The 21,727-nt window shown below is 33.5% G+C and overlaps 1 protein-coding gene across 2 annotated transcripts in view; it reads left to right on the top strand.

The window, feature by feature from the left end:
* The first annotated feature begins 6,964 nt into the window (after positions 1-6,964).
* Positions 6,965-21,727, top strand: part of CALCRL (calcitonin receptor like receptor) — a 90,695-nt gene continuing 75,932 nt past the window's right edge. Inside the window, exon 1 of one of the 2 annotated variants that reach the window (XM_074339068.2) lies at positions 6,965-7,194. The gene's annotated coding sequence lies outside the window, so the exon portion shown is untranslated. The remainder of the gene's footprint in view (positions 7,195-21,727) is intronic. The other variant, XM_019740750.3, reaches the window with a different exon arrangement.

Raw genomic sequence — 21,727 nt, 5'->3', positions numbered from 1 at the left:
GTTAAGCGGTGCTTAAAGAATAACTAATTTGTAAAAATTGAATTTGTTTTTATGCTCCTTACAATTAATCCAAGAAAAGAGAGTCTCCAATTGTAGTACTTTTATTTTCTGAAACTCCACAGATACCATGTGTGGGGACAGAGCCAAGAGTGCAGTTTCCAGGCTCTCAGCCTCACGTGGAAAGGTGCTCACTCGGGTAGTAAATGGCCATCAGCTGTGGCTAGTTGGCCGTCAGTGAGCCATTGGACTAATATAACTGCCGAGGCTACGCTAGCAGAAAATGGGGGCTAGCAAGAAGATGGTGGCTGAGCCTGCAAGTGGCGCAGTGAAGGTTACGAGCAGTGTGGATCCTGCTTCCTGTGTCTCCAACCCAGCCACCAGCGAGACTACAGTAGTATGACTCCCCTACCTGTGGCTCCACGGGTGTTCCTTTTTGGCCTAACCACATCCTGCGTTCTTGTGTGGCGAGCGGGAGCTGAGACCCTGCATGACACCCTGCATGACACCCTGCGTGACACCATGAAAAATAAATTTTAAGGATACCAAATACGAGGGCCTATGGTTAACACTCCCAACATTTAACTTCCACTAATAATTGTGCCAAAAGACACAGAACATTTCCCAGAAAAAGTTTTTGTCCTTGCCTCCTCACCCCAGCCCTATCACCCCAACCCCACCCAGCCACACCAGAACAATGCATAAAACTTGATTTGGATTGCATGACCCATTGCAAATAGAGTAAAACACAATTCCTTACCTTAATCTACGCAGCCTACATGACCGTACATCCTAAATCTTGATGTATTCCCGTGGGACTCTCTTCTTGATCCTGGTCTCCAGACTCTGCAAACAATCTAGGAGAGCAACACTTGAAGGTTTTGTTTTCTTGCAATAGTCTTCCTGGTAAACTCTGCTTTGGTGCCCCTCCCACAAGTCCTTTATGGAGCGGGTGTGCTCACCTCCCAGTTGCTGAGAGAATTATCTGCTAATAGCTTCAAGCTGTGTCCTTCTCCAAATTGTCCTCAGTTGATGGTGGTGACTTTCCCTAGAAATCATGTTTCCCACTCCCAGACTTGCTTATACTGATTAACAAGGAGCTACTAAAGACGGACTCCCTTGCATCAAGGGCAGACAGCTCTAACATGGTATGTCCATACGGAACCCAACACCAAACCCACAGATTTCACTTGTGATCACATGGTCACTCACTTCATTCTTCTCCCGAATCCTGATGCATTAACTCCCTTTACCCTTTGTCGTGCGGGAGACCCTGCTCGCTGCGCCATTTGTCGTGCGGGACGGCCTGCGGGGTCTCTGCTCCCACTCCCCATACAAGAACGCAGGATATGGTGAGGCCAAAAAGGAACACACAAGGAGTCATAGATAGGGGAGTCATACCACTATATTCTCTCTGGCGGCACTATACTCTCACTGGAGGCTGGATTCACACTGTCCGCAAACCGCCATCCACGTTTGCCAGCCCAGCCGCCATCTTCTTGCTAGCCCCCATTCTTCTCTCCTTTCTCTCTCTCTCTCTCTCTTGCTGGCGTAGCCATAGCAGTTATATTAGTGGCCAATGGCTCACTGGTTACAGCTGACGGCCAACTAGCCACAGCTGATGGCCATGCAATCACAGTTGGCCATTTACTACCTGAGCCAGCACCTGTCTATGTGAGGCCGAGAGCCTGGAAACTACTTTTTTGGGGCTCTGCCCCCACACCCTTTTTCCTAAAATCTAAAGAACACTCCCTCAGTAATCATGGGCATCCAAATCCTTCTCTCCAGTTCTGCTCCAGGGAGCACTCCCAAGGAAAGACTTCTTTCTAATTTGTGGAACACCTCATATTTCTTGCCTTTTAGCTTCCAGAGTAACCATTACCTTCAGACAAAATGCTTTCCTACAAGAAGTAGGCTCTCCCTCCATCCTGCCTTCCTGATCTGTTTCAGTCATCGAACATATTGCTTCCTAACAATCTGAGTATTTGAACAATATGAGCAAAAATAAGCATAGTTTTCTAAATGTCTACCTGAGGGTAGAAAGTAAATTCCTGGAGAGCATGAACAAAGTCCTTATTCCCCAACTTTATACTCCAAGTATCTATCCAAACACATGGCACATGGTATGTGATCAATTAATGTGTTCAGTGAATGGCTATTATTCAGAAACTTTGCTTTCTGATGATACAAATGTTTACAGAAATAGGTCTCAGAGGTAATTACTATGCATTCAAATACTGCTCTCTCAAATGTCAGCTGTAGTAAAGATAGAGCAGGAATGCAGTCAATTAATGATTGATTTTTTTTCTCTAACATACAGTGACAGGATAAATACGTTTTATGTTTGGATATAGTGAGGGTGTCGTTTATCCCATGTGAGAGACACTTTTCAGTCTATTGTGAGCTTTTGAAGATCTGATTTGTATTTCTGACCAGATATATAGAAATTAGTCTACTGTAGCCCAGCCAAAGGCTTCAGAATTGTCTAGATTTGGATCATTTCAAATATGTCAGTATATATTGAAAGAAAAAGATGGAATGTCATTTTAATTTGCAATTTTAACTTATGTTTTAATTTTATTTAATGATTGTTTGCCTTTGCATCTAAATATTTAGGAAGTACATATTTTTTCACTACATGTAAATTGATACTTTAATGGTATAGTCTACAATAAGTACTGCACATATAACTCTAGTTATCATGTGCTTCAAAATATCTTCTTAGGAATCTTCCCTATGTTGGGATTTTTTTTTGCATTACAGAAACAGAGAATTTTATTATATCAGTTAACAGAACAACTTTTTGTAATTTGAGAATGTTTAACACTAGATGGCAGGATGAGACTACAGACACCCAACTTCTCAAAGCTAAACATAAAAAGGATCTCATACTTTCTCGAAGGTATTAAGAATTCTTAGGCAAATACATTGTGTTATACTTTAATATATGTAATATATGTATACACACACACATATATGTGTATATATGTATATATATATATACATATATATATATATTTCCACATTATTTTGTATTCAAAAACGTTCACTGTATATAATAGAGTGATGTTAAACCTGAATGAATTATTGAAGAGAAAAATAGAAATTGCTGATAATTTTACAAGTTATATAAATACAATAGCTGAATAAACTAGCCTGTACCGGGAAAGCATTCATACTATTTGGCCTCTTTAGACTTTAATGATTACATTTTCAAGCAAAATATGAGACAGTCATTTAATCAAATGCTACTTAGGTTGACAGGCATAAGCTCAAAGTTAAATAAATCATTTCACAATCAAGATTGATATTCAGCAAATAAGAAGTATTTCAGAATAAATTCACAATAAATACATATCCTGAGATGAAAACGGAATCTTTTTCAATGCCAACTAAAACTAGCCTAGAAATAGGAAGAACAATTTTAAACTTTCCTGGGAAAAGGGATTTGAGTTTCCCAAAAGAATTACTCACTCTTTTTCAGTATTTATGAGTACAGGATGGATAACTCTGGCTACGGTGACCATGTGTAATATTTCATCGAAGCCAGGGCACTTTTGAGTGTGGAAATATAAACTGGGACTGCCCTAACAAATATTAGGGCATATGATCACCCTAATTAAGGGTGTTTAACCTGAGAAAGTTTATTTTCTACCCTCATTTAAGTGAGCATTTATAATTTTGTTGTTTACAAAAATTAATTTTTAATTAGTCCATGACACATCTCATTTGCTAGTGCTAGCTCTTTAATTCTTGTAACAGGTACGCGTTTTGGGGGGAGGAGAGGCTCAAACACTCATGAATATCTATAAGAAAATAATGAGTTCCTTGGAAGATTCAAATCCACCAGAACTTAATAAGAATCAAGGAACAAAATAGGCAGACTTTTAGCCAATTGTTTTTGGTATGTTGTTTGACTCTCTTGGGTAAACACATTATAAAATCCTAAAACAAATACTATAAATAGACTGGTGAGATAGTTTTATTTATCTACATATGGACCTGATCAAATGTTACTAATTTCAAATTTAAGGTTTTATGCTCTTTTCAAATTGATATTCATGGTAAATATTTTAAAACACTATAATTTCCCTCAAGATGATAAATTATGTGCATAATAAGAGTGAAAAATCAGCCCTTTGGTTTTAATAATAGAAAACAATATTCGCTCTCAACTAGAGAGTAGGACACATTGTATTTTTCTTTAACTCCCAACAACTATTACAGTACCCAGCTCAAAATATAGGCTTGATCACTACTTAAATGATCGCAAGTGTCTTCAATTTGTTCTGGGAAAAGGTTAATATATATGTATATATATAAAAGATTATATATCTGAGGTAATATACTGATTAATGCCACATTACCTAAGAATCACTTCACTGAATATTGAAATATTTCTATTTTGTTCTACTGCATTTTCCCAAATATTTGTTGTCATGTTTTGGTGTATACTTGAGGAGTTTGCATTATCCATCATTTCACTCATCCCTCCATACCCAGAGCAGCTCCTGGAAGTCCTCATGCCATTTATTTTATCTAGAGTTTATAAAATGACAACTCTTAAGGGCCTGATTAGTGAAATATCATTTGCCTGTTATTTCTAAATAGGGCTTATAGAGGATACTGATAAAAATTATCTAGGAGTTCATTGATTATAACCATGTGCCTGATGAATAATTTTAATATAAATACTATAACTTCTATTAGCTTTCCCAGTTAGCACTTGATGTATAGAAGAGAAGAAAGATCATTCATTTAAGATCTAAGAGTCTTATGACATAAGTGCAAAGCATAGATTTTTTTTTTTTTTTTCATTCACTAGACATTACTAGTGTTAGGCAAATGAAATTAATATATCTTTGGGAAAATATATTAATGCTTTTGCAAATTTACTGGGAAAAGTTTTTGTTTTTCATAATTTAAATTCAAAAGCTGTATAGTGATCTTTTTCTAGGGGATCAGATACCTCTTTCAGATATTGTACCAAGCACTGGAGATGAGAACACATGGACTGTGATGATTCAGGTATTAAACGCTAGTATTTGATTCTGCTCTGAATTTTAAGATGGAAACACCAAGACCTAAAATGTTTGTCAAAGGACACACAAGAAAGTATCAGAACAAGGACTGGAATTTCACGTATCGTTGTCCAGTCCCAGTGCTTTCTACTTCTGTCTTAGTGGTTCCCTGAGCAGTGTGCTCCCTCCACAGCAGAATTTAGCAAAGCTTTCACTTGGCACCCCCTACATTGGTATTCTGATTAAAGAGCCATCGTTTGTGGAGCCACTCATAATCTGCATCATTGACTTTTCTTCCCATGGGCTGAAGAAAATAGCTCACAATGTACATCTCAGCGGCCTCCCAAGCCAAGCAAACCAAGTCCTAAGTGGGAATACAATATTCCACAACCTGGCAATTTAATTCCTTGGTAATTTTTTCTATCTCCCAGTAACCAAGTAGGTAGTATAACTCAGTGTCTTACGCATGTCTTAACTATAATTGATAGAGGATAGTATGTATCCTATTTTTTATATGTATCTATTTTTCTTGACCTTGATCCTGTTCATCTTAACATCAAAGATTGTGTAATAAAATTCTTCCATGTATCCAGGTAATAAAATGTGAACAGGAGTAGAGTGCTTCAGAAATATGATATCCCTTTATTTTATGTTGCCTTGTCCTCCTTTGTTAGTCTACAAGGAGTGTGAGCATCTTGCTTTGTTTCAGAATTGCAGTAATTTACGCATTCCACAGTCCCTCTGATCTCAAATTTACTAAGAATGGAATAATCACCACAATATCTTACATATTTCTAAAAGTTATATAATTTGTTGATTCAAAGTCTTAGAAATATAAGGGACTTCAGATATTATTTGATTCATCTCTTCTACTTTACAGATGAGTAAACTGATGCTCAGATAAATTAAGTGACATAACGCTGTTTAGGTTTCAGGAATTATAATTACTGTATCTTCATACATTTACCATATTATCAAAAGACAAGTGCGTTTCAAATTTAAAACTTTCTTCCCTGATCATTTCTAATGATTTATTAAACACATTTAGAATAAAATTATGTTTTGAGGCAAACGTTTTTTTAAAAATTAATGCATGTTACATATTTTAAATTGTTTTATAATATTATAATTACAAATTGTATGCATTTTTTGAGGCCATTTTGAGATACAAATGTAGTATAAATTACTTTTTTAGTTTATAGACGATAACAATTAAGTTAAATATTTTAAAATACGTACAATTATTTTAAATTTATGAATATGTTTGCAAAGGGTGTTTATTCTAATACATGTACTCATATACAATGAAAAATAATTCTATGTATGTATATGTATACACGGAATGGTTTTGTTTATGAGAAATACACACATACTGTCATGAACAAAGCAAAAAAAAAGCTCATTTCTTTGTGGAAAACTGACCTGGGAACAGCTGTGATTATTAGAGTTCCAAATTAATAAAGAGTTGGATCACAGAATTAATTATAATGATACATTTATTTTTCTTGTTCACTTATGAAGAAAAGCATGTTAAATAAAAAAAGATCCCTTGGATATTTTGTAAAGTATAATTCAACACACACACACACACACACACACACACACACACACACACACACACACACCCCTAACTCCTTTAATTCTTTGAACAGAGCATGATATTCAGATTTCCTTCAAATCACAGGCAGCTCTGTTTGACAAGTTCTAACAACTCAGTCAAGGTGAAATCCAGCCAGTTTTTGCTGCTAACAATGTATTCATAGAGCTTATGATCTCTGTCTGTTCAGGCTGCTTCTTGCTCTTGTCTGAGAATAAGAAAGGAGTGCTGCTTTCCTGGGGTATGCTATTTGAGAAAGAAAGTAACCTTACACTAACTGCAGGCGGGGTCAGAGTGATGTAACAGGAAGCTCTGATGTTTCCCTTCTGCTGCTGAGCACATACAATGTGACAACACTTCCAATCTACTCAGAACAACCCTCCCTCCAGCAGAGTGTCACCTCCTGCTTTAGGATCATCAAGCTCTGCTGACTGGACCTCACCCTGCCTGCAGGATCACATTGCCAGGCTTTCACTCTTCCCCACCTTGCCTGGGGCTAAATCTCTTCTACGGAATCTTAGAAAATCAAATTCCATCCTAAGAATATTTCACCAAGAATTTCCTTAGGAGCTGTGCTGGGTAAGTGCATTTTTCAAAATAACTATATTTATTCTGGGTAGTATTCTCATGCAGTTTGACCATGTTTCTACTACAGAATCTAGTGACACTGGAATCATGTTGAAACATATCCTCATTTACTTCACATTAGAGAAACTACAGTTTATTACCCCAAAATATGTACAAAATCTTTACCAGTAGACAATATTGTGTACCGTGATGTTCTAGAAAATAAATTTGGCAAGTAATAAAAATATAAATGGATGAAAAGACGTAATGCTGAACAAGTATCTTAATTAGGGAAAATGCCTTTTAAAATTAGCTCTACTATTAATTAAACTTGAGTTTTGACAGCTGGAAAACATTGTTCCACCCCAGGAAGGGTCTTTAAACTTTCCGCATAATCAGTATTCTAAGAAAGGGGTGAAAGAATAATTGCTTATGGGGTCTCAGAGTCTCGCTCACTCTGTAGTTGAATGCAATGGAGTATTTAAACAAAAGTAATCACTTTGGATTTATTATATTTGCCTTCTATTTGTCTTTCACCTCTATCTCTAACTATTGAACTAATGGAATTTTCATTGTTCGTTGTTGCCAGATGTCTTTAAACCTCTCTTTTGCTAGCCCTGAACTGTTTCCGCTCCATTGGATGACGGGGTGGACTACAAAAGGAAAAACACCAGCCAGGGTTGAGAAAATGTTGAGATTTCTATATTAACTCTAATTTCAAATCTCTTTAGCTAGCAGAATGTGTTACTTGGATTTTTCTGGTATCCCTCTGTAATCTTTTTAGGGAACAGAGTGATATTGAGATAATTGTGAATAAAGTAACAAAGGTTTCTCAAATGAGTACTAAACAGAGAAATTAAAATGTGTATTTTAAAGCAAGAATTTTCAGGATAAAACTTACTGAAATGTGGCAATGAAACATCTGTTAATGCTTCTTTCCATGGTACAGACTGTCCTGGACACTAAAAAACTAGTGTCTACGTAATAAGTTGTTGGTATAGAGATATCACACATTTGTTGCTAAGAAAAAAATAGATATCAGATATGAGTTCAATTATATTGGTTGACATAATTTATATATTTTTTCTTACCTAAATGAAATTATACTCTGCAAAATGTTCTTCAATGGAGAAATCCTATACTTAGTCACACATTCTGAGTAACTCGATGGTAATTTTCAATTCACTTTTCTCCACAAATTTCTCCAAATAATGTAAACTTCAATTAAGTCTTATTTTTGTGATTCTTAAAAAGTATTGTGGCTGATTCCCTATATCCTTAATATTATTAATTGTATTGAGTTCCCTGACACATGGGTAGAAATGGAAAAAGTGTTTTTAGAATGTGACCTTGTAAATTGCCATTAGATAATTAGAGGAGGAAATGGAAAGAACACATTAAATGCCTAACCCAATGCCATGGGTTAGTAACAAAATTTAAAAGAGCATTATTTTTTATTTAGATTATTATTTTAGAAGGTATTATATTAATATCATGTTTTATAATAAGGACCACACCAAAGTTCTTTAATTTTTGTCTGATTGCTAACCAAAGCCCCATAATTTCATTGCATAATTTCATTAAATTTTTGTGCCTGTATTAATAGTATGGATTATTGTCTTTATTTAAAAAAAATACTAAGCAATGAATATTGAGGGTCATTAGGCAAATATTATTTGAGAAAATAATGTCTGAATAAACATTTCAAATGTTTGAAAGTTTGAAATAAAAATTCATATTATTATATTGTGGTGCTTGCTCTTTTTAATGATAAAAAAATGTCAGAGCGTCCATGCATGCTTTTTGCTATAAAGAATTAATTTATTTTTCTAGATGATATTTCCCTGTAGCATCATAAAATCAATGCACAGAGTATAAATCCTGTTCTAAATATGTAAAATGAAACATAGATTTGAAAAATGACATGAGTAAAGTGAGCTAAAATATGTTTTACCTATGACATTCAATATCTTTAAGAAATATGCTTTGGTTATTGCTACAAGGTCTTTAATATATATATATATATATATATATATATATATATCACATACCAAATGTTTATTAGTTGAAATATGTTAAATTTTAGAATATATTAAAACCATTGACTTTGAAAAAATAGAAACACAGGAAAATAAAAAGAAATTAAAACTGGACTGGGTCTGTAATTTTAAAAATTATGGTAAGGAATGACCAAGGTGTGTGTATGTCCTTCACTCACTGCTGATGCCTAGGATATAATGAGATTGAAATGGAGTCAACATCCTAGCCTATCTGTGAGAACCTTTACATTTCCGTGTATTATACCATTAGTTTTCAGGAGTAACAGAAGTTTGAATTTCACTGAAAAATTCAAAATAATAGTAAAACAAAAAAAGATTACCTTATACGCTTTATGTTAATGTGAAAAAGTTCTTTGATAAACATAAAAACTCACGAGACTTTAGTTAATATCATTATATGTTTCTAACTTAGATCATTTGGAATCATTATAACAATATTTGGCTTTCAATTCTTATTTACCTGGTTAAAATTTGATAGTAACTTAATTTTTAACTGTCTTAGAACTTCATAGAAAAATTAGCAAAGTAATTTTTAAAGGATCAAAATATGGATTCACTAAGCCAAACTTATTTCATGCTCTGTATGACTGACTGCAGCTTGAAAAAATAATTCTGTTTTTACAGATAGAATGATTATGGTGCCAACTTTTCAGAAAACAAGTATATTCAAAGAATATTATTTAAAGTCTTTGGCTTTATTCCTTATCTTTGCTTAGGATTCAGAGCAGCTTTAAACCCATAAACTGTAGCATTGCAATGGTGTTAAAAAGAAGACACTCAGAAGAGTCAAGTTTGTAGCACCTCTTAATTCTTGACTCAATCAGACTGTCAGAGAATACACTTAAAAATGGAAACTCAGCACACAGTTATTTAAAACATTTGTCTGTGACTGGTTTTGAAGTCTATGCGTGAACTATAAAATGTTTATAAGCTCTCAGGAAAGCTCTCTTTTCAACTGACTGCTGCACCATTAATTGATGTCAAAAAATCCTCTCATTTAATGTCAGAATATGTTGTGATGCAATTAAGTGGAAAATAAAAATTTACCAAAAACACAAGATCAGATCTTATACTAACCAGATATCTCAATCATTAACGCACATAGACAAACACTCCTGCCCAAATTCTTTTGTCAGTAGTGGTTATGCAACTCAAAGTATATGGATAGTTTTCACACCTTAATTTTAGTTTCCCTACTTATAAGTTGGTTTATAATTTTAAAGATATATATACAATGTTAGTTTAAAGTATAACATTGAAGAAATAATAAGTAGAATACATTTAGTTGTAAAATTTGGAATATGAATATTGAGCTAGTGTGATTTAGGAAAAAAGAACCTATGAATTAGATATGTGACGATTAAATCACCAAAATGCATTTAAATGATAGAAATACATTTTTATACATTCTATTGCAATTCTGTTTAAACAGAAAAGTCATCAATAAATTCAGATTATTTTTGTCTAATGAAGATTATAATATTCTTCATTAAATTAGATCAAATAATCCTTGCAACCTCCCATATTTGAGAAATCTCAAAATCAAATTATTCTTTTTTAATTGAATAAGCTATATATGAAAAAATAATTTAATTTTAAAAAACGCAATAAAAGCCTTACTTTCTATTCTTAAAAAATAAAATAGAGTCACTGGTTGTGACCTGAGTTAAAGTCTATGTTTTATTAGGTTATTAGTATTATAATCAGACGACAAGTTGCAAGTATTTTCCTAGAGCATGTTTCTTTCTTTTTTTCCTCAAATTATTTTGTCTATTTGAATGAGATAAAATTACGTAAAAATAACTCACCAATATATTATTTCTTACAAAAGTAGTCACAATAGTTTATTTATTTTTAAAATGTAAAACAGTTTATCTTCTTATTCCTTCATTGTTTTAAATAAATGTGTAAGTTTTTTGTCTTACTACAGTCAAAAGGACAAAAATCTCAACTCAACCCAACATCAATCTAAATAAATAGATTAATAACCCCTATGGTATTGAGGCTATGGCTCTATACTTCACTGAGATTGTTGAATGGAGCCAAATTTTCAGAGAAATTCATTCCCCTTAACATGGGACATGTTTTTTAATTTAAAAATGTTAATATAGCATAAACTTTTGTATAAATCTGTAGTTATTTATCTATTAGGTGTAGGTTAATCTGAACTCAATTGTGTTTCTCATGAAACCATAGTGATTTCTGAGCATATCATTTGGTGTGTTAAATAGCAGTGATATAGTTAAATAGCAATTAGATGGCTTATAAGAGTGTCCCTCTCCTTACAGGTTAGTCCCATAGAGGATCATTAACATATTCATGAGCATACAGGTTTAGTTTTATCAATCAAAACTAAGATACATTTATCTTATATCCACATACTGATTTTATAAATTTTACATATGAGTATTAATTTCAACCGTTGTCCATTAATTAACCCGAGATCAATCATTTTGCAGATATTTTGTGCATAAACCTTAATTTTGTCTCCCTTCCAAGGATAATTTGAAGGGAAAATTGGAATTTTGGTCGCTACTAGAGAAAAATAAATAACAACATGTCAGAAAACAAGGAGGACTAAAACTATCAGAAAAGAATGTCATCAGTAAAACACTGTGATTTTTTGTTGTTAGTTTAATTGTGTAGCTATTTTCAAACATGAGGATAAATAAGAGACTTGTTTTTACTTAGATAATGGCAACCTAGTATCAGAGTAACAGGTTTAATTGTTTTATCATGTATCATAGATCAACGTACATATGTCTTCTTCAAAAATTTACTTTCAATGAAAATTTTGGCTTTTAAGTCTTCTTTCTAACTATGCTAATATACTTCATTAGCTGAGGCAAAAAAATATTATGTATGCATTTGTGTTATAGAAATTTAGGTATAATTGTTTGAAGCAATTGCCTGCAATGGATAACACTTTAGACAGTATTCATGTCGTATGTAGCAAGGACATTGCTACATTTTAAATGCATTAAACACAATTTCCTCACACTCTCAGTTCACAAACTAGACTATCTTGAAACTTGTCAGATTTATTTGGGTAAATACACATATAAATATACATATATATACATATATATGTATATATATATGTATATTTATACATATATTTATATATGTGTATATATGTATATTTATATATATTTACCCCCTGCCAAAAACAATGTATATATATATATATATTTTCAGCTTTACCCCTTGTCCTTGACATTATTAGATGAAGGATGCATTAATGGATGCATATATCTTAATATATCTGAGGAACAAATAACTTTTTCCTTTCTTTCTTTTTTTTTTTTTTTTGCCTCAAACAGGAGAGTCCGCCTTCCCTGCTGTAGCACTCTCCTGAAGTCAGAAGTGGGTGAAATTTTCCACACTGTACTCATAAAAGAGAGCTCCTTTTTAAAAGGTGGCTTGCTGCTGCTGAGATTTTTTAACTAATTTCTTTGAAGGTTTGCCATGTGCCATGTACATTATTCATTACTCATGTATAAACTCATTTAAGTTTCCCAAAAGCCGTAGGGGCTATTATTATCTTTATTTGCAGATAAGAAACTCCAAAACAGAGGCACAGAGATCTTAAATAATGTGCCCAAGGTTACACAGCTACCAAGTGGCAGAGCCAGGACTTGACTCCTGGCCATCTGGCTCCAGAGCTCCTGCTCCTAACCACTCTGCTTCCCTTTCCAATTGGTGGCTGATATCTATCTAGTCGTGCCTAGTATGAATTAATGGATGCTGTTCCCAGAACTCTAGGTTAAAGTATAGACGGTGGCATTGTATTGAAACAATGATCAAGTAAATAATCTTAAGTTCCCAGGTTAGTCTATGAGTGTATGTGCTCAGCAAGAATTTTTTGTTTATGTTTTTGTTTCCCAGTCCTTTCTTATCGATGGCAAAAAGTGAAAAGAAAAAAGAAAGTTAAAATATAAGCTATATTACAGAAGTGCATCTTAATGGACTTTGGATATAGATCATCCACATATGAACCCCAAATTCACCATTTATTAGTTCCCCTTTCTCATCTATAATAAAATGATAGTGATAATGAGAGTGCTTTATTAGGTTTTGTGAGGAATCCATGAAATAATACATGGGAAGGTTTAGGACAACACTTAGTACTTAGTAGGTGTTCAACAACTTTTAGTACTCATAATAAGTCTTTTGTGAACAGGACTGAGAACTTAATTTGTTTCTATGCAAAAGCACATTCCACAATCAACATACATACAATTAGAATATGTATAAGACAAGGAGAGTGAATAAGAGTAATTTGTAACTAAAGTTTTCAGAGTGATCATACTTTTGCCATCAAGTAATATATGCCAGAACCCAATAAAAATGATATTGTTAATCACCATTTCTATAGAACTTCAGCCAGCACTTCGTAGTAACAACTTAAAAAGGTATTTTAAACAGAAATTGTTGTTTTTTTCATTCCTTTACACATGAAGCTCAATGAAGTACATGGAGTTCCCAAAGTCAAACAATTATCATCGACAAAGCTCTGATTTTAATTTATGTCCACTGTAACCCTAAGTCCTAACTACTTATTACTGATGTTGCACAAAGTCAAATGACGATAATGTTCCACCAAATTTAAACTAATCTCTGCTAACAAAAGATAATAAAAGTAAGTTTATTTATGTTATTTATGTGGATTTTGTGGAATATAGTACATTACAGATAAATTTAGATATCCAGAAATTTTTAATTTTAACTACTGTAACAGCTGCAGAAGTCAAAATTAGAAGAACATTAAGAATGCTCAAATTAAACTCAATTTGTAGTGCTCCAAAATTTTGGTGGCTATTTTGTTTTTGCAAAAGTGTCTTCATTACAAGGACTTCTTACTACGGCCTAGTGGTAGACACTTACATTTTTTCTTATGTATTATATTTCAAAAATATGATGAAAGAATGCCCGTGCAGCAGGATGGTCAGCACCCATTTAGGTTGGGTTTAAGATAATTGATTCTAAAATCTTGTTCTTGAGTCTTGTATAAATGATGGCCCGCACGGAATATAATGAACCTGTACTAATTAATTTGCATGACTATTATTCTTTTAGAATGAGGTAAACAATATGTACATATTTTTCAGCCACCTCAGATACTTTTGTAAGTATCTGGTATCTGAGGCCTCAAAAACGGACATGGACATCAGAAACAAATGGTCTGTAAAATTATTCTTATCAACCAGAGGGCGACACTGCAAAGCTCTAGGGAAAAAGTACACAGTAGATAAAATTTGCAATTGGTAACTTCCCACCTCCCTTTCTACACCCCTTTCCTTCCACTAAATCCCCTCACCCACCCTGCCTAACCTTCACCTTCCTCCAAACAATATGCACAGGAGTACCTTCTGGCCTCAGGTGGTCAAAAGTAGCATGTTTTCCTCCATGTCATCTATAAGACCTTCCAGAATTGCTCTTTCATTTACCAAACTAAAATCTGTTCTTAGTGCAATATATTTTATTGGGGGAAATTTCTGTTCACACCAGAATGTACACCTGGCAGAGAACAGTTTGTATTTGAACTCATTTGACTATGCTATTAGGAGGAGCTAGGGTTAGAATAGGACCTTTGGTGTAGCAAATCCTCCCCATGCACCAGGCCCTAGGTAGGTGTTACAGGTAAGCAAGACAGGCCCTGCTCTGGACAACAACAGCTTCATCTCAGTGCCATGCCAGACATGGCCCATCAAAGTATAAGTTCTCAATGTATACTGCGGGCTGCCACTCTATTTTCCATCAGTCACAAGATCAAGACTGAATGCCTTCATTAAGGTGTTTCCTGAAATGACAAACCCAGTAAGTCAGGTATATTCTCTATATAATTTCTTAGATCTGGAAACCTTGAATTATAGATAAAACATCAAAAATAAATGAATAAATAAACAACCGTGAAATTTAAAAAAAAACAATCTAACAGATTCAGTTAGGTCACAATTTTATGTGCTTTGGTTAAAATATTCTGAAATATCTTCTTTTCAACTTCTCCTAATATAACCTTGACCTTTCATAATGTAACAGATAGATTCCTTGCATCTGAATCCACTGCAAATGTCATGCCTGGGTATCAGAAATTGTTCAATTTTAAGATAAAAAGAAAAGTGTGGTTAAAGAAAGTGATATTCTTAGGAATGAAGTTATGAAGAATGTTTGGTTTCATTAATTTGAACAGAAAAGACTTCAAATAAGATGTGAGCAAATATTAAGTTCTAAAACAAACTGATGGTTGAAATCATGAAATGATTTTCCTAAATATTATTTAACATTTTAATTAATTGAATTCTTCATAATAGTTAACTTCCTTAATTATGCATTTTCCAAAATGATTTCCTGTTCTGTGTTCCATGTTATCAGCTCAAAAGTTATTAGAAAAGACTTAGAAAGTCTTTTTGATTATAAAATTAATATATGCCCATATTTAATGAACCAGATTCCAGCTTACTTCCTTAAAAATAAATTTATCAAAATTAACAGAGTTTATATTTGAGTTTCTGTATGACTCAATCGTCCTTTAAAAATCCATTAATTATGTAATTTTTCAGATTAACCCTGCAAGCTAAGTTTATTCACCAAGTTCTCAACTATCACAACCTCCAGTACCATAAAAGTCTGCATCTTCAAAGTTTTAAGTTCTCAGCTACCTCAGTTCTACTACCATATGTACCATAAAAGATTACATGTTCAAAACTTTTTAACATTACCTGTAGTTTCTGAAGCTGAAAGCTTGAATAAGCTAAATATACATGGTGCATTCCTAACTTAGAAAGAGGAGACTCCAGTTCACTGTATCCACAGTGGATTGATTTCCAGCCTATGACATAGGTCTTGAAACAGCATGTGCTTAAAAAAAACAAAGTTAGGTTGTTACACATAGACAACACTTTGCTCCTAATTACTGAAAACTGTTTAGACTTCAAGGATTGTCCTATATCCTGGTCTATGTTTTTCTCCCAGATATAACTGCATAATGCTATAATCATGGAAGGAAAACAGTTTGTAAATACCATGTATGAGCTTTTCTGTCCAGAAGGATATCACAGTATATCAGTTCCGATTTGAATAACTCTTTGGAATTAAATTAAATTGTAATAAACAACAAAACATTGTGTATCATTACTTTATTGATTAACATAATAGAAATTATTAAGGGACTACTTATTTGAATGAATGAACTGAGTAACTTTGTAAGTTTATCATGTCTTCTTTTCGCTAATCTTCATCACATATCCAACATTACAGCACCTGAATATTTTTTTTTAAATGATAATGTTTCTTATTTGTGGGCCTACAATTCCTGGATACCAGGGTCTCTTCTTCCTTCTGTTGAGTCCTTCACCTCCTGACAAGTTTATTTTTTGCTAGTACTTCTGATTATCAGTTGTATAAATATAAAGGAACTTAAACACGTTATCTAAAAGAGGATTAAAAATTATCTGTGGGTTTCTTTTCATGAGCATGGAATGCTCTTCTCCCAGATATCCATATGCCTAAGTTCCTGACCTCCCTGTTGTCTTGACTCAGATACTAAGTTTTCCATGGCACTAATCTTGACCACTATTTTAAAACCTACACCTATACCACCACAATCCTCCTCCCCAAACTCATCTCTTTTAGTTTGTCCTAGCTTTTTCCTATAATACCAATCACCTTGCAACAAACTACCTACTATAATTGACATATTTTCTATGTTACTGTTTCTTTTCTGTCCACACTACTAACATGCAATCTCTACAAGTACAGGCATTGCTGCCTATCTTTTTACTAATATGTCCTAAGCACCTAGATAAAGGCCTGCATCTGGTAAGTGCTTAAAACTTGCTTAATACATAATTAAATGAAGAAATATGTTTCTTTATATTCGTCTCCATTTCCCAATAAACTGGATAGTGACTTTCTATGCAGGATACAATAGATGCCAGAGCTGAAATTCTGAAGGTGTTAGAATCACTACACATTGGCAAAGAGAAAATATTCAGAAACTAATTACCATTTTATTATTCTTAGGTCAACCTAATATTTATCCCTTCACTGTTTTTTTGTAAAGGAAAATAAATTAGTAAAGATGCCTTCTGTAATGTATTTAGTGTTCAGGTTTCACTGGATTCCAACGAGTGACCTTTCAAACTAGGGTAAATGAGAAGATTGCTCAGTATTTTAACACAAAATGTTGAAGCATTTCCCTGAATGTCCAAACGATGGCTGAAACTGGCAGAATTTTTTGTTGAAACTGGCAGACTTGCCAGCTGTGGCCTCCCAACAAAAGCTTACTCCATTACTTACTGCCTTTCTGGACAATAGCACTAAAAAGTCTATAGAAGGAGAAAAAAAAGAAAACTTTATGAAATTGAAAGAGAGTAAATAGATCTTGTAAAAAAACAATATGGTAAAATACAGATTCTGTTTAATTGCCAAAAAAAAGTATATATCTGTTTGATAAGTCACAAGTTACATGTTTGTTAATCTATAATTTATGAAGCTTTTTAAAGTGTTGATTAATAAATATTTAAAGATAATTCTAGAAAGAATGCCAACTGTGAATGGCCTTTCATCATCATATAGCTTGAGAAATTTTCCATACTTCAAACCAAAGGAATATTTTATAAATCAAAATACATATTCATCATTAAATAATATCATGATTTGTTTGAGAGATTCATGAAGGATTTTCACAAAATATTTCTTCTGAATTGATACAAATCACAAGTTCTAACCATATTTTTTTCCAATTCAGATTCTCCATATGTTTGAGACTCATAGCTAGCTTTATTTTCTTTTAAAATAGTGCTAATCGTTCATTCATTTCATTCACAGAAATATTATAGTTGATTTTTTTTTCCTGAGCCCAAATGTATATCATTCAGGGAAACAATAATTTTCCTTTGAGAAAAAGATTGATTCTCAAAATATGTCCATTGTATTCACTAAAATATGTATATAAAATGTGTCATGGGTATAATTTTACTGCCCTTCAACATATTATGTAATAACACACTAACTGGGTTTTAAATCATAAGCAACAAACCAGGTTGGATTAAATAACTCTCCATCCTAAATAAAGTATTGCTCGAAACCTAAAAGTAAATAATAAAATAGCTTCTTGAACTTTCTGACTTTATTTGATGTGGTCATTATCAAATAGTATACTTATAATAAAGTTACTATTACAAAACATAAGTGATAATAACACCCTAACAAAAACTGTATTTTGTTTCAAGAAGTAGTCTACATTCAATTTATTTTTTGTATGTTTATATATATATCATGGCAACCCAATATCCACAACACATTTTCTCTGTCCCAAGTGGCTTAAGATAGACAAAAATAATAAAACTGAAACTAATAATAATTTTTAAAAGACAAAAGAGTGACAATAGCTAATCTAGATGAGATGGTGGAAAAGGCACTTAAAGTTTATATACTAAAAGCCTTGATAGAATTTTTAATTTAAGTACTTTGCAGTTAAAATTGAAGTGCAAAAATGAGTAATTTCTCACAGTGAGCAAGACACTTCATGCTTTCTCAAGCTAGTATCAAACCATACAGTGACAAATGGGTACTCCCAGTAGTCCTGTTCAGAAAAAGGCAGTGCCAAAATATACTTGTTCACTCTCATCTAGATTCAGCAGAGGAACCACTTATTCTTGCAAGCCTTTTCTAATAGAATGCTACTTGTAAGATGAAAAGGCTGTTTTGAAGTCTGAATGATTGCCTGAGACTAAATCAAATTAAAAAAAAAAAATCCTGACTACTCAAAACGTTTCTTGGTTATTGTTACAATTGACTTTCCATTACATAGTGGATTTAAAGGTATAGGGTAAAATACATATCTGTTTTAGTGGTTCTTCAGCTCTTATATATTCTGTATCACCTTGACTATGTTAACTCTCTCTATTCCAAGAGTTTGATCATCAGTAACATCAGAGACATAATTAGCTAGCCTACAGCATGAACTATGACTATAAATCCACTTTGTAATTCATGATGTTGCCCACAAACAAATGTTATGAACAATTCTCTGATTAGTCCTATTTTAACTAATTCCTTTCACTACCTAGGTCCTCACGTTATTTGTTTTTAAAGGAGCAGATGTTTGCCCCATGTTTACATGTATCATATCTTTTAATTGCATGTTTTTCAACATACAATTTAAAATTTTTACGCACCCTAAACTTTGCTCCCCTAGAGTAAAACCAGAACAGCTCCTTCTATTACAGGGCCTGTGACAGTGTCTTGGTGGCAAGGTGAAGGGTTTAGAGATTCACCCAGAAGTTGAAGAAACTAGAAATAAAAGGAACAAGATTAGGAAGTTGAGAACAGGGAAGATTCGGAAAAATTCTCATCTAGAGAAAAAATAGTACATGTGAATGTAGGAATGTAATTTATTTAGTAATTATTGCTTATTGAGTAAAAAGACTGATATAAAATCAGAATGAGGGATGGAATTTGAACGTATAAGAAACCAGAAAATGTGTGTGGGGGGGGGAGGGGAAAGGAGGGCGGTGGAGTGAACAGAGTAAAATGAGGAAAAGAGAGAAAAGATAAAAGGAGAGGCTATAAAGGAAGATAAATTGGCCCAGTAAGACATATTTTATTTGCCAGAAAGTTTAGGAAATAAAAACCCAGCACGAACTGTATTAATTAAGATGTGGAGATACTTTGGCTCCTTGGCCCTGGACAATAGTTAGTATGCAAATGCCTTCCAGCTGCTTGGCCTAACATTAGGATAGGAAAACTTTATCGGGTGTTTTGTTTGGGAAATGGGTTGAGTGCTATCCCTTGGGGTAATTCCTTCTGATAAGAGGTGAGGAGTGTTTGTGAAGTTGTGAGAAGCAAACATGACCTCCTGAGTAATCATCATGTTCGAAGGCTTGGAACCAATTGGTCAAGATAAAGACTTTCCATTTAAGTGGAACTCCTAGAGTCTGATCTACTGGCAAGTTTTTGTCTAGGACAGTTTCTCAAAAGGTAGACCAGAAATTGGGCTACAGGAATCATACCACATTTAAAGCAGCAGAGCTGTTTGGTAAAATGCAAATCCCTTCGCTCATTTCACACCTACCAAATCAGTCAGAGCAAGCTCAGCATGCAGAGGGAGGTGCTGCTTAAATGCTCCCGGTGTGTCCTCAAAAAACAGCTGTCTCTTTACTGAACTCTGGATATTGTGAAATTAAGACATGACTACATGATTAGATTCAAATTTACAATAACAAAATAAAAGAGTGAACAAGGCACATGTTTAAATCAAGTGATTCTCCTAAATAATAAAGCACAAATTCACACTGAACTACACATAAATAAAAAGACATATATATTTGTATTCTACTCTAATTCTGGATTTGAGAATTATTTGTTTTATGATTTGGGAGCACATTTTCCCTGTCTGAATCATCCTAATTTAGGTTTTAGGAACTTCATAAAATAAAATTTTACTGACTCCTCTTTCATTGAACGCAGGGATAAATGCTCACATACGCGGGCGCACAAACACACACACATACACACACACACACACACACTCACATTCATTCACAGGTTGTTCATCATTGGTGTTCCACAATTTCCACCATATAACCAGGAAAGTAACCTAAAGTCAAATAGAATTCACACACCTAAATCATATTTGTAAAATTTAAGTTTATATTGTGCATATGACTATGATTTACCTGTGAAATCCTCGGTCTAATCTTAACAATATTCTGACAAAAGGAAGTAAACTTTCAAAGTAGATCGGTACTGTGTCAGGTAGCTCCCTCTGCCACCCAACTGACCTGACCCAACACACTGCATTTTACTTTGATCCATGAATCCCCAACAAATATATGATTCCATAGTAAGGGACCACACTCTTCATACTGTTTGGAAAAAACTTTTGACAATTTTTTAAATCTCATACATATAGATAACGTATAGCATAAATATACTATTTAAAGAAATGACTGACTGTATACCTAAAACGCAGCTTCTCCATCATGTTCCTCCCTGATTAAGTCACACATATGTCCCCAGAGGTAAACCATTGTCCTAAACTTGTACTAATCATTCTATTGCATTACTTTATGGCTTTACCATACATATATGTGTTTCCGAGCAATATATTAGTTTTGCTGTTTTAATTTTTAATGTTATGAAAGTGTCTGGTAGGCATATGTGTTATCTCATTGTGGTTTCAATTTGCATTGCCCTGATTATGAATCACAGCAAATTTGTATGTAAAATGAAATAAAGTTTTCCTCTGAAACATTTGTTTCTAATTGGCTAGCAGTGGCTTGATTTTGTAGAATTATGGTTAAGCCACTTTCTGCTTATAATTACGTAAGAGAAGGACTATCTCTTTTTGGCTAGGTGGTCCAGGGAAAAGAGAGAATATGTTTTATTCTCTTCTAGAACTGGGAATGTCTGAATAGCATGTCTCATTGAGAACAAGGACACCAGTTAATAATGCTTAGAATCATATCCTTAAATTT

Source organism: Rhinolophus sinicus, chromosome 17, assembly GCF_057876585.1.
Source record: "Rhinolophus sinicus isolate RSI-liver-muscle chromosome 17, RSI-T2T, whole genome shotgun sequence".
NCBI lineage: Eukaryota > Metazoa > Chordata > Mammalia > Chiroptera > Rhinolophidae > Rhinolophus > Rhinolophus sinicus.
The sequence above is the reverse complement of the archived record's forward strand: the minus strand, read 5'-3'. Positions and strand labels throughout refer to the sequence as shown.